The sequence below is a fragment of the Eulemur rufifrons genome, chromosome 19, assembly GCF_041146395.1.
Source record: "Eulemur rufifrons isolate Redbay chromosome 19, OSU_ERuf_1, whole genome shotgun sequence".
In the NCBI taxonomy this organism is placed as follows: domain Eukaryota; kingdom Metazoa; phylum Chordata; class Mammalia; order Primates; family Lemuridae; genus Eulemur; species Eulemur rufifrons.
The window spans coordinates 45,626,927-45,640,178 of NC_091001.1; positions in this window are offsets into that span (position 1 = coordinate 45,626,927).

Below are 13,252 nucleotides of genomic sequence, written 5' to 3' on the forward strand. Positions count from 1 at the left end.
GTTTCAATATCCATATACATATGAATCTACTGGTGAGATTTCATCACACATATTTTCTTTAAAAATTATTTGTAGTTGTCCTGGTATGAGAAGGAGCCAGAGCAAGTGTGTCTCTACTTCAGTGATCAAGGCCACATCAAGATGGTTTCTAGTATGATTTATCCTTATCCTATTTTTTTGGACAAAGAGTGAGACATGGTCAAGAGTTGTTTTTGAAAATTTTCTTCTCCCATGGGCTCAGCTGTGGTCTCAGTTTCTAACAACAGAACAGGGGCCTGCAAATCTGCAAGAGTTGTTACAAGGCTTTATTAAAACATGATCCACAGCCTTATGTTTCCAAATGTTGCTATGCTGGGTCAGAAACCGGCATGCCACCAGGTGGGAGAGTCCAAGGGCCTGGCCAGGTTCCTGAGTGTGAGATGTCACAGCCGTTGGCTCGTCCTACTGGGACTGGGGGTGGTTCAGAGGGACAAGCCTCTTACTTCCCAGCAGGTCAGGAATGATTTGGGAGTCTACAGAGCAGGGGCCCCACCCAGACTTGTATATGATGATGACTTTGATGCCAAACAGGCCCAATCTAAAGCAACAGTTTTCATCACCAAGAGCTGCCGTCATCAAACCCGCTTCTCATTGATGAAATCACACGCTGAGCCCCAGTCCCCATGGCTCCAAATATGAAGGCCTGAGTGCTTAGGACCTCTGTCCCCTGGGTAATGTCTTGTTCTCTCTACCCTCTCTCCTCACTTTCTCCCATGGAAACCAACTTCTCCTTTGCCCTTTCATAGCTCCAATCTGTGCTAAGTCAGAGTAGCTAGTAGTTAACAGGAATTCATTTGTATCCTAGGTCTGTGGTCCCCAATCCCTGGGCCATGGCCCGGTACTGATCCTTGGCATGTTAGGAACTGGGCACATCACTGCCTGAGCTCCGCCTCCCTTTCCTCCTACTCTCCACTGTCCATTGGGGACGGTCTTCCATGAAATTTAGAAGCTGTGCACTGCACAGCAGGAGGTGAGTGATGAGCCAGAGGGCGAAGCTTCATCTGTGTTTACAGCTGCTCCCCATCACCCGCATCACCGCCTGAGTTCCGCCTCCCCTGCCCGTTCTGTCTGTGGAAAAACTGTCTTCCATGAAACTGGTCCTGGTGCCAAAAAGGTTGGGGACTGCTGCCCTGGGTAATATAGTTTCATATTATTTGGGGGGCATTAAAACTTTTGAATATGCAAAGTTGCAAACATATACAAAATTAGAGAGAATAGTATAATGAACCCCATGTCTGAATCACCAGCTTCAGCAATTAACACACTGGGTAATCTTGTTTCATCTACCCTCACCCCATGTTGAAGTGATTTTGAAGTAGATCCCAGATACCACATCATTTCATCTGTAAATATTTCAGTATGTAGATCTAAGAGATAATGACCTTTTTAAAAAGGGTAACTTGAATACCATTCACATCTGAAAATTAACAGTAATTCCTTATTGCCTTTAAATATTCACTCATTGTTCAAATTTCTCTAAATGACTCATGATTTTTTATTTGTTCAAATTAGGTCTATGCACTGTAATTTATTGACATGCCTCTTAAGTGTTTTTTAATCTGTAGCAGAGGGTCTCACATTTCAGCATATATTGGAATAATCTGGAAGTTTATTAGAAGACAGAGTATTGTATAGTTTATACTGTAGAATTTGTCACAATCTGGGTTTTCCTGAGTGCATCTCTTTGGTGTCTTTTAACATGTTCCTCTGTCCTTTCTATTTCTTATGAATCTGCAGATTTGATCAGATTCCAGTTAGATCTATTTTGGCAGGACTACTTTCACTGGTGTTGATAAGTACTTCCAGCAGAAGACACATGTCTGATTGCCTCTCTTTTCTGATGTTAGCAGACACTGATGATTATTGCATAGATCCATTACTTCTTTAGGGGTTGTAATTAATATTCTAGTGCTATTGTTTTTTTCTTTGTTTATTGGCTGACATAGTTTATAAAGAGAAACTTCTTCTCATCATTTATTTTGTTACCCTGATATTTGGTTTGTCTATGAGAGGCAGGATGAATTCTTGATTTCCTTCCTCTTTATTTTCCAGTTTTCAAAATGAGGTGGTTCCCTGTCATCTTTCCAAGATGTTCAGTGAGAGTTGTTTTCTTCTTTGCATGCATTATAAACTCGTGACTGAAATATATTTGACATGTGTTATTATCCTGATTAATAATTGCAGTTATTATCCTTATTGTTACTCAAATTGTTCTATCTTTGGTCCTTGAGCACTGCTTCAAGTTGGCTGATTTCTTTTGAAATGGCCCTATTCCTCTTTGATGGTTTCCTAGTTACCTTGTTTAGTTTTGCCCCTGCCCTGAAATTAGCCATTTTTTCCCAAGAATCCCTGGTTTCTTCTCATGGAGAATGGTAATTAGAGAACAAAATCTGGTGCTAGGAGTGCTCATTGCTAGTGGTTAGGTCATTGTTTCTTGGCTTTAGTGGCTAAAGATAGGAAATATGGTATTATTTGTATTTTTTAAAAAGATAAAACATTACATGAGTTTATGCTGATACTTCCAATTCAATTCAGGACTACAGCTTTCTTGTGTTTTTTTTTTTAACATAACTTCATTGATCCTATATCTGTTCTCCTTGCTCTTATTATGAAAACCTCCTTCTCAACATCACCAAAATAATTACACATTTTTAAAAATCCTTAAATCTTTAACAATGCCAACACTTCTGTAAAACTATGATTACTGAAAACAGTTAAAATTGTTCTTTTGCAACTCTTTTTGCCCCCAAGGTTTACACCATTAGGGGTACACAGTGAACTTGCTATTTTAATTACTCTCTCTGTGGTATGCTCCAAACTATAATCAAGATTATGTTTACTTCATTTTGCTGAGACTTTTAGAGATTCCTTTTTAATTTAAACTGTTTGATAATTATGTAAGCTACATAATTATCCACAAAATAAGATGTATTCAGAGAAGTCTATCTTCTGATCCAGTGCCCTATTGCCTCCTTCTGCTGTAGATAATCAATTTTTCCCCTCTTGCCTTTACATTTAAAAAAATATAAACAAATGATAAATGAGAGCATATTATGTCACACTTTCCTTTAATCTGTTTTTTTTCTTGCTTAATATATGGGATATCAATCCATAGAACCGTATAGTATATTCTCCATTATAAAATGTTCCATTGTGAGAACATACCATTGTTTATGCCACCAGTCACTCTTGATTGGCATTTGGGTTGTTTTCAGTCCTCTGCTATTAAAAATATTACAGCAACGTACCTATGTCTTTTGTATTTTCGCCTTTGTATCTCTGGGGACAGTTTTTCCTCTGTAAGAATTATGTTATTTTCCATCCCCAGCAGCAATGTGTGGGAGTTCCTGTTCCTATATCAAAGAAGGCCCCAGCGGTTCCCCTGGTTCTCACATCCACCCCACCCAACCGACCTTCCTTTGGAAGAATATGGAAGCCCAAGTAGGAGGTTGTTCTACAGCGAGTCCACCTACCTGCCTTGGGCCTCTGAGCAGCAGTCAACAGTCACCAGGCAGTGACGAGAGGCAGGCTAAGTAGATCATGGGCTCTTGAACAATGGAAAGTGAGCTAGGATTTTGGGTGACTTTTAAAAATCACTTTATTTTTAAAGGGTTATACCTCCAATGCTAGCAAACAAAAAGGAAAATAAACCAAAATCAGAATACTACTGCAGAGTCACAGTAAACTTGATGGGTTTATTGAGAATCTGAGCCTATGCCCAAGGAGAGACGTGAGGAAGTCAGAAACTCGAGTGAGTCACTTTCCACCAGCCACTGCCTCAGCTTTAGCAAGTGCTCACTGCAGGGATGGAAAAATGAGCTTTTGGGACTCTTAGCCTGTACATGTGACAAACTCTAAGTGTTTATAAGCTGCATCAATATTCCTGAATGTCTACTGTGTTTTAGGCACTGTTCCAGTTGCTGAAGATACAATCGATGACAAGATTGCCAGAGACACTGACCTCATGGAGCTTACATTTTAGCAAGGGGACAGAAAATAGACATGTGAACAGAAAAGTATGTAATGTCAGAGAAGTATGAGTGCTATGAAAACAAAAGCAGTGGAGGAGGGTTGTCAGTATATAGTAAGTGCATATTATATGTAGATACAGTCATCCCACAGAGTCCCTTGGTATTCCAGGAGCCCCGTGTAGATACAAAAATTCATGGATGCTCAAGTTCCTTATATAAAATGACATAGTATTCGCAGATAACCTACGCACATCCTCCTGTATGCTTTGAATCATCCCTATATTATAATACCTAATACAAAGTAAATCCTGTGTAAATAGTTGTTGTATTGTTTTAAAAAATTGTATTATTTTATAATTTTTCTGAATATTTTTGATCTGCAGTTGATTGACTCCATAGATGCTGACCCTGAGGCTATGGGGGGCCGACTACTTATCATCTCTGTAACTTGGATGTTGCAAAGACTGTAATCATGTGTAGTGACAGTTGCATCCCACTTCCTCAGTGTTTGGAATTATGACTTAGAATCTCTCTTGAGTGTTTGAATGAGGTGGTGATGTAAAGCCTTGAATGACCATATTGGGCTCATGTGCACAAAGGAAAGACATCTTGGCTGCAGAGACAGAATAATGATGCTGATGTGGGAAGACAGGAAACAAGAGGCCATGGGGACTCAGAGGGACAGAGCCTAATCTATGTCCTGGTTATTATTGCTGGATAAAATGTCTCAACTCTTGGTAGCTTAAAACAATTATTTTATTATGGATTATCACAAATTCTGTGGGCCAGGACTTCAGATAGAGGATGGGGGATGGTTTCCATTTGCTCTGCAATGCCTCTGCTTCCCTCTGCTGGGAAGACTCCATGCGTGGGGGCTGGCGGTATGTCAGGGTCATTCACTCACTCTCATGGCTCTGGGCTGGATGACTTGAAGCATAGGACTCACAGCCAGAACATCTGCCTTTGTGCTCTGCATGTGGCTTAGCCTTCCCAGGGTGGCCTCAGAGTGGTCAGACTTCTGACATGGTGGCTTGGGTTCCTAGTGCAGGTGTCCCAGAGAACAATGTGGAATCTGTATGGTCTCTTATGACTCAACCTTGAAAGTCACATAGACTTGCTATACTGTCTTGGTCAAAGTAGTCACAAGCAGCCACTGAGTCAAGAGAAGTGGACAGGGACCATTGAGTACTCACTGAGCTGGGTTGAGTTGAAAGGTTTCAAAGGATTTTATGGCCATGTTTTCAAACTGCTGCTCCTGGTATCCTGCTTAGGGTTCCAGTGCCTCATGAAATCTGGCGTCAGCCTCTGGATTTTATGAGAGAGCCCTGTGTCCTTTAGTTCTCTTTGCATAAGCTCCTTTGGGTGTCCTTTTCAAACAAATGATCCCTACCTAAGAGAGTATTTACACTCAGGTTTGGAAGTAAGATCTTCACATATGTCACTAGGAGTTACCTTTGACAATGGTAGAAATGGAGTTAAAATCCAACATGCATGGTGCTGTAGGCTCTCCAAGGTCAGAAGACAGGGACAACTGCAAGGGTCAGGACCGATTCATGGAGAAGCTGGCACTTGAAATGACTCCTAGTAGACGAAACCTGATGGGAAATGTGGGCCACATCCTGGCATACTCCCTTTCACAAAGAGGATTTCCTACAAAACCCAGCATTGGCAAAGCCACGAAAATGTTAGCTGACTTGCAAATAAGAGAGTATGACTTGATAAAAATTAGATTTGAGCTCACAGAATGTTCTGAATCTGACTACCTTCTATTGAAAAATTAGATATTAGTAATCTAGTTCCTTATCTCCAGGAAGCTCTTTAGATACACTCTTCAGAGGGAAGTGGGCTCTGTGATATGCTTACTTATGCCAAGATTCCCAGCAGCTGCTCGGTGGCATGTGTACAATAGCTCGCCTTCCTTCCTCATAGTTGGCTGCATGGTCAGGCATGTTTCTGTGGACAAAGATCTCTGCTTCTTAGACTCATCTGTTCAGGCCAAGCTCTGTATTAGGAGAGTTTTCTCCTCACCCCTTGCTGCGGTCCTGAGTAGGAAACTCATTTCCTGTGTCCCTTCCTTCATTCCTGCCTTCAGTGCCGGGGGAGTGGCACACCTGGTTGGGACGGGGCCTTGAAAGCTGGCATAAACAAGAATCTTGCTCTCTAGGGAGTCTCTCTCATGCCAAAGCTGGTTTTTTGGTGGTTTGGGCAGTCCGTGTCCATGGGGCAGCTGTATCTCTGCAGTTCCCTGGCCATGTGGTGATTCCACACACTTCACGTTCAATCTCAGTCTCTGTGTTTCCCCAGTGCAGCTGCATCTCAGAGTGCAACCCCAAATGCCCAGAGCCCTGAGGGACCTGGCCCCGGCCTACCCTGTGGACCTCAGCTCATCCCCATTATTCATGACACGACCAAATGCACCGACCCTCTTCGTGTCCCTGGCCCTGCAAGCCCATTCCCACTTTAGGCCTTTGGTATTTGTCACTTCTTCCCTCAACTCTCCACCTGGTGGGGGCTCAAATGCCCCTCCTCGGAGAGGCCTCCTCAACCACCTCCCCATGGCTGCTGTCCCCTCCCCACCTTTCTTGGTGACCCCACCCTGCTTCATTTTCCTTAAAAGCACTTTTCACTGCCTGCAACAATTGCTTCTGTTTACCTGGATTTTTCTCTCTCCTCGGGGTGTGGACCCTGTTGGTTGCCCATCCAGTATCCGTGGTCCTTTTCCACCTTCTGGAAAGAAGTCCGTTTTGCTCATACCCCTTCCCCCCTTGTCATGGGCTGAATTGTGCCCACCCCCCCCCAAAACTGAGATGTTGAAGTCTTAACCCCCGGTACCCAAGAATGTGACTGCATGTGGAGACAGGGTCTTTAAAATGAGTTTTAGGGCGGGCCCTAGTCCAATACGCCTGGTGTCATATGAGAAGGAATTAGAAGACAGACACACAGGGAGGACCATATGAAGACACAGGGGGAAGAAGACGGCCATCTACAAGCCAAGGAGAGAAGCTTCAGAAGAAACCAACTCCGCCCACGCCTTGATCTCAAACTTCCAGTCTCCAGAATTGTGAGAGAATAAATTTCTGTTGTTTATATCACCAGGCCCACGGTAGTCTGTTACGGCACTTCTAGCTAACTAATACCTCATTCCAGCCCGTGTCGCAGAGGAAGGTGACTGCTCACCCCTCACCCTCCAGGCTCCGAAGGCTACTACAATGAATCACACTTGGCCCAAGAGTGGCAGAGACCCCCGCTACTAGAGCCAGCATGAAGGGTGTTCCTAGGGTGACTGCTAGGTGTCAGGGATTGTCCCAGGCAGAGTGAAGGGAAGGGCTTTCTTATTGCATGATTGCAATGGTCTCTGTTTTGCACTGACTGAGAGGAAATATGTCATCACGCTTGCTGCTGGAAGACACTTTTTTTTTTCTTTTTTTGAGACAGAGTCTCACTTTGTTGCCCAGGCTAGAGTGAGTGCCGTGGCGTCAGCCTAGCTCACAGCAACCTCAGACTCCTCGGCTCAAGCGATCCTACTGCCTCTGCCTCCCGAGTAGCTGGGACTACAGGCATGCACCACTATGCCCGGCTAATTTTTCTATATATATTTTTAGTTGTCCATATAATTTCTTTCTATTTTTAGTAGAGACGGGGTCTCGCTCTTGCTCAGGCTGGTCTTGAACTCCTGACCTTGAGCGATCCACCCGCCTCGGCCTCCCAGAGTGCTAGGATTACAGGTGTGAGCCACCGCGCCCGGCCTGGAAGACATTTTTTTTGACAACGGGGGAAGCCAGTGTAAGGAAAAAGCCTCCTGGTGAAAAGGAGGACCAAGGGAAAGGGGGCCAGATTCCCAGGTGAAATATGCCTGGAATCTTTCCTGCCCTGGGCTTCCTGTTACGTGAGATAATGTGGTTATGGTTTAAGTGGGTTTCAGAGGGAGTTCTTATTTGCAGCCAAAAGCATCCTTGTGGACCTGACCTGCTGGAATCCCATGTCTGCATGCTCCCTGAGGTAGCTCCAGCACCGGCCTGCCCCACGGGCAAGGCAGTGCACAAGCCACGAAACAGTTGACGTGTGTGGCGGACAGCAAAATTTGGCCAAATACTTCCTCCTCACCGTCTTTGCAAACTGGCGTGTCTGCCCCCTTGTGGTTGGGCGTGGCAGTGTGACTAGTGCTGGCTCAGAAGAGGTGCGGGTCTCCTCCAGGCCAAGAGCCACCTTGCAGATGTTGAGACCCCGGAGTTCTCTCTGTCTCACATGGCAACTGGCCCCACTCAGCGTGGAGGCTGCTCTGTCAGCTCAGGTGCCTGAGCGATCACGCAGAACGGCTGACCCACAATGCACAGAAGCATAAGCAAAAAATGGTCCTTTGTTGTTTTATGCCACAGAGATTTTAAGGTTGTTGGTTACTCCAGCATAACTATCCTGACTGATTCAGGGCAGAAACGGAATAAACAAAATAAGAGACTCTCTTCATCACTGATGAGATTATGCTATTGGACTGAGGAGTGGAACACATTCAACTCCTTACACCTGCTTTACAAAAAAAATTATTTTTTTTAAATTGCAAATCTGGGGCTACAGTAATTTGGTCTCAAAGACTAGAGTAACCTTCCCAGCATTATGTGTGAGTCTGAGGACATCCTCAAGGCCAAGTCTCAGCTCTATCCCAACCTCTGCCCTTGGGAGCATAATAGGTTTATGTTCTGGGTTGAATTGTGTCCCCCCAAAAGGTATGTCCAAGTCCTAACATATGGCACCTACGAATGTGATCTTATGTGGAAAGGGTCTTTGCAGGTATAATTAGTTGAGATGAGGTCATCTTACAATGACTGGTGTCCATAAGAAAAAACAGAGACACAGACACACAGGGAGAGAAGATGGAGGCAGAGGCTGAGTCATGCTTTCCCAGCCGAAGAACGCGAGGATTGCTGGCCACCACGAGAAGCCGGGGAAAGACAGAGGAGGCTCATCTCTTACAGCCTTCAGAGGAAGTGTGGCCCTGCAGATGCCTTGATTTCGAACTTATAGCCTCCAGAACTGTGGGAGAACGCCACCCAGCCTTACTTTGTTCTGACAGCTGAGGGCCAGTCACCTCGCCTCACTGGGAATCATCCCATTCTGGGGAGCATGACAGCCACCAACTCCAACCAGACACCTACTTCACTTCAAGAGTCCATGTCCCAGCTTAGCCATCCCTTTCTTTGCCAGTAATCTTGGAGCAAGAAAATGACTTTATTGGTGTAATTGCAGCTAAATTTGGAGTCAGAGAGGAAAGCCATTTTGCAATGACTGCAGAGTCACACTGGGACATTCAGGAGGCTGATTTTCAAACATTGTGGCCTTTTAATTTTTTCTGAAAGAGACATTGACTAATTTTACAACTAGTAATGAAATAATTCTACTTACTTCAGCAGTAAAAGATGAAACAAGGGGCTCAATCAGCATATTTCATAAAGAGATTCATTGACTCCAGGGTAAGGGAGGATTTTTGACTCCTAATCCCAACTCTGGATTAGCCTAGAGGACTGCAAACAAAATCAAAGGCATTCTCTCCTCAGAATCTGCAGGATCAAAAATACCTCCTTCCCCAACACCCCATCCCCCACCTCTCCAGCTACGTTCCTGCAGCTGACAGTGGTGCTGCTCTCACCACTGCTACAGTCTGAATATTTATGTCCCCCCACCCTCCAAATTCAAATGTTGAAGCCTGAGCCCCAAGGTGATGGCATCAGGAGATGGCACTTTAGGGAGGTGATTTGGTCATGAAGGTGGAGCTCTCATGAATGGAATTAATGCCCTTATAAAAGAGACCCCAGAGATCTTGCCCAAACCCCTTCTATCACATGAGGACAGAGCAAGAAGGTGTCAACTATGGACAAGGAAACAGGCCCTCACCAGACACCAAATCTGCTGGTCCTTTGATCTTGGACATTCCAGGCTTCAGAACTGTGAGAAATAAATTTCTGTTGTTTATAAACCACCCAGTCTAAGGTAGTTTGTTATAACAGCCTGCATGGACTAAGATATACCCTCAGTAAAGCCAGGGAAGCCTTTCTCCTCTGTGGGCTACCAGTGAGCCAGTCAGGCTAACTCAAATCCATTGGAATCTCTGCTTTATTAACTGCAGGTGGCATTACAGAGCAAGACAAGGACCGTGTGGGTTCCATCTGCATGCTGATTGAAGTCAGGTTCTGCCCTAAGAACCAGAAGGCACGGCCCACATTTCCTTTTCCTCCTAGACAAACAAAAGGGAAAAACAATTTATAATCTAAATCAAAAGTGAGTCAAAAGAGAAATGGACAAGAATATTCCACAGAAATTCCTCCCAGATCAGAGCCTTCCCCATGCCTGAGAAATTGCCCAGGTCATCTTGTCCCCATTGTCATGCACGTGTGCAGCTCTCCCTCTTGACACTGGCAGTAGACAGTCGTCAGTGGGCAGGGTCATTCCTCAGTGTCCCTCTATCTCTCTCATTTGCCACACTTACCCTGTAACAGTGTGAAAACCGCTCTGCTGGCAGCAAGGCTGTTGGGGAGAACTGAAAATTGAAGCAGAAACCACACTTTTCAACATGGCTATTCTAGGACTCAAAACTCATAAAGGGTACCCATTCAGAAGATGAATGTCACCAACCATCCAAGCATAAATTCTCCTAATCCCTGCTCACTCATACAGTCAGGCAAGACCATGGACTCTTCCAGCAACTCTAGTTTAAGAAATCTGACCCATTTCTCCCAGGGCCATCCCATGACCTATTATGGTTTTAAATACCCTCTTACTACCTTTCCCTAACTCCTGTTGAGATGTCTTCCAGTTTCTTTCTGCCATGGTTTGAATGTGTCCTCCAAAAGTTCATGTGTTGGTAACTTAATCCCTCTTCCCTCGTGAATGGATTAATGTTGCTATCACAAGAGTGGGTTCCATATCATGGGACTGGCTTGGTTATAAAAGCAGCTCTCTCTGGCTCTCTTGTTCTTTTCCCTCACCATGTTATGACATAGCAAGACCACACCAGATATGCCAGTGTCATGCTCTTAGATGTCCCAGCCTCCAGAACTGTGAGCTAAATACATTTCTTTTCTTTATAAATTACTCAGTCTGTGGTTTTCTGTTATAGCAACAGAAAACAGACTAAGACACCCCCATATGCAATCTCTCTTGCTGCAGCAGATAGTGAACCTGACTTTGTTGACTGTAAGCGGGTTCCTGGTGGTCTTTGACTGATGGACACCAACTCTCAACTTGAGCAAAGAGTGGTCTCAACCACGGTCCCTGAATCCACTGGAGTGTGGTGATCAGCTATGAGGTGTGTATCAGGTAGTTGGTGGCTAGTACTAATTAAGATTCCCAAGTCTGGAAATAAGAAAAAGAGTATGACTTGCTCAGGAGGAACTGTGCAAAGTCATGGAGGACACCACACATGTGCGTGGGAATGTCACATATAGGGTAGCATGTATGTGCCTGGCTTACGCGTTCTGCATTCATGACCACCCTCCTTCATTTCTGCCTTTGTCTGGGCAATTCTTGAATTACCTGAGCTGAAAGTCACGTCGCCCCTTCTGTGTTGTTTCATGGATTGGCCTCTACTATTTCAAGGATTAACCATTTTTTAAAATCCTTTTTATTCTTTCTTTCATCCAAAGGTCTACCATTTTTTAAATGGTTGGATGGCAAAAAAAAACCCACAAAAAACAAACAAAAAACCCCAAACAAGCAAACAGTACCCTTTTCAATGTTTTAAATGTCAATGATTTAATGCATATTGAGCAAGTACCTTTTCTGCGCCTGATCCGAGGAGGGAATACGGCCTTGAGTAAGGCAGAGACATCGACCGCCTAGTGATGCTTCCAGCATGTCAGGGAGGACATTTTCAGACAAAGAGTGTGCGGGCTGCTGAGATTCAAGGAGGGTGGAGGCGAGGTGCCCTTGCCTGGCTCACGAAGGCTACCCCTTGACAACAGAGGAGATGTGGGTGAGGCCTCGGAGGCAGGAGGTGGGGCCCAGTGACTGCTGTCCTGCACCCCCACTGCAGATCCTGTGCTGTGACCTGGAGGGTCCTAAGCAACAGACCCTTGCTAATTCGTGGGTGGGACCGGGAGGGCTGTTTCATGACCCATCGTGCAGCTCCCACACCACGGCCTTGTCACAGCTCCAGTATCCTCCTTACCAAACTTTAGCAGAACAAGTCCACAGGCACTAGCAATGTCTTCCCAGCTGGATTTCTCCCAGGCCTCCCATTTGTCCCAGGGAACCCCCTGCGCTGCCTTGCTGTTCCAGCCCCTGGTCAGGGGGCCTGCACGTCCCATTTAAAAAGTCAAGGGCATTTTCCCCCTTCTTTCCTCTTCCTCGTTCAGGTTTAGGTGTAGAGTGCATCCCAAAGAACACAGCCCTCCAGAACTCCTGGTAGTCCAGAGAGGTGGGAGGTAGGGGAGGCTGGGCAGGATTCTGTTTCCTGAGGGGCTGCTCATATCATCTCCTCAACTTGGGGAGAGCATAGAATCCTTCACAGCTGCACAAGGACTGGCATTGAGTCTCCGAGACAATAAGGAATTCACGGCTACCAGGCCTTCCTCCTTCACGGACTGAAATGACTGTTTTATGTGTATTTGGCTGAAATAAGGAGCATTTCTGTTGATTCCGGGTCTACCTAACTGAGTTCAGCTACACAAGGAAGTTTAAATTGGCTTGCACTCTGCGGGCATATGGAAGGCTGAAAAGAGCTGGTGTGTCAGCAGATATGGGGCTGAATCACCGATTTGTTCAGGAAGTCCAAGATTAAAGTCCGGTTTATATTATTATGTAACAGATATACCTGCCAAGCAACACATCCAAGCAAATAAATTTGAAATGTTTTTGCGTAGGATACAGCTGGGATACAAAGCTTGTATTTATTTAAGACTTATGGGAATGGTAAATAAGATCACTTCTGTGGAATTCCTTAAAAAGGCAGTTTCAAAATTTGGAGTAAGGAGTATAGGTCCCTAATATTCACAGACTAGGATATTCCTGTCAACAGTCACATGCACTTTATCCAGTAATCATTTACTGTGTCCATTGTCTAGGTGCAATTGCGTTCCCTAGGAAGATGAGTCCCTGGCATGACAGGCAGGGAAATGGAATTCTGAAATAAAAGTACTAGAAGATGGCATATGTTCAGTGTTCATACCAGTCATAAAGAAATGAATATATATTTCTACTTATATATACATATGTATGAAATATATTTAGACATACACATTTTTCTATAGTGC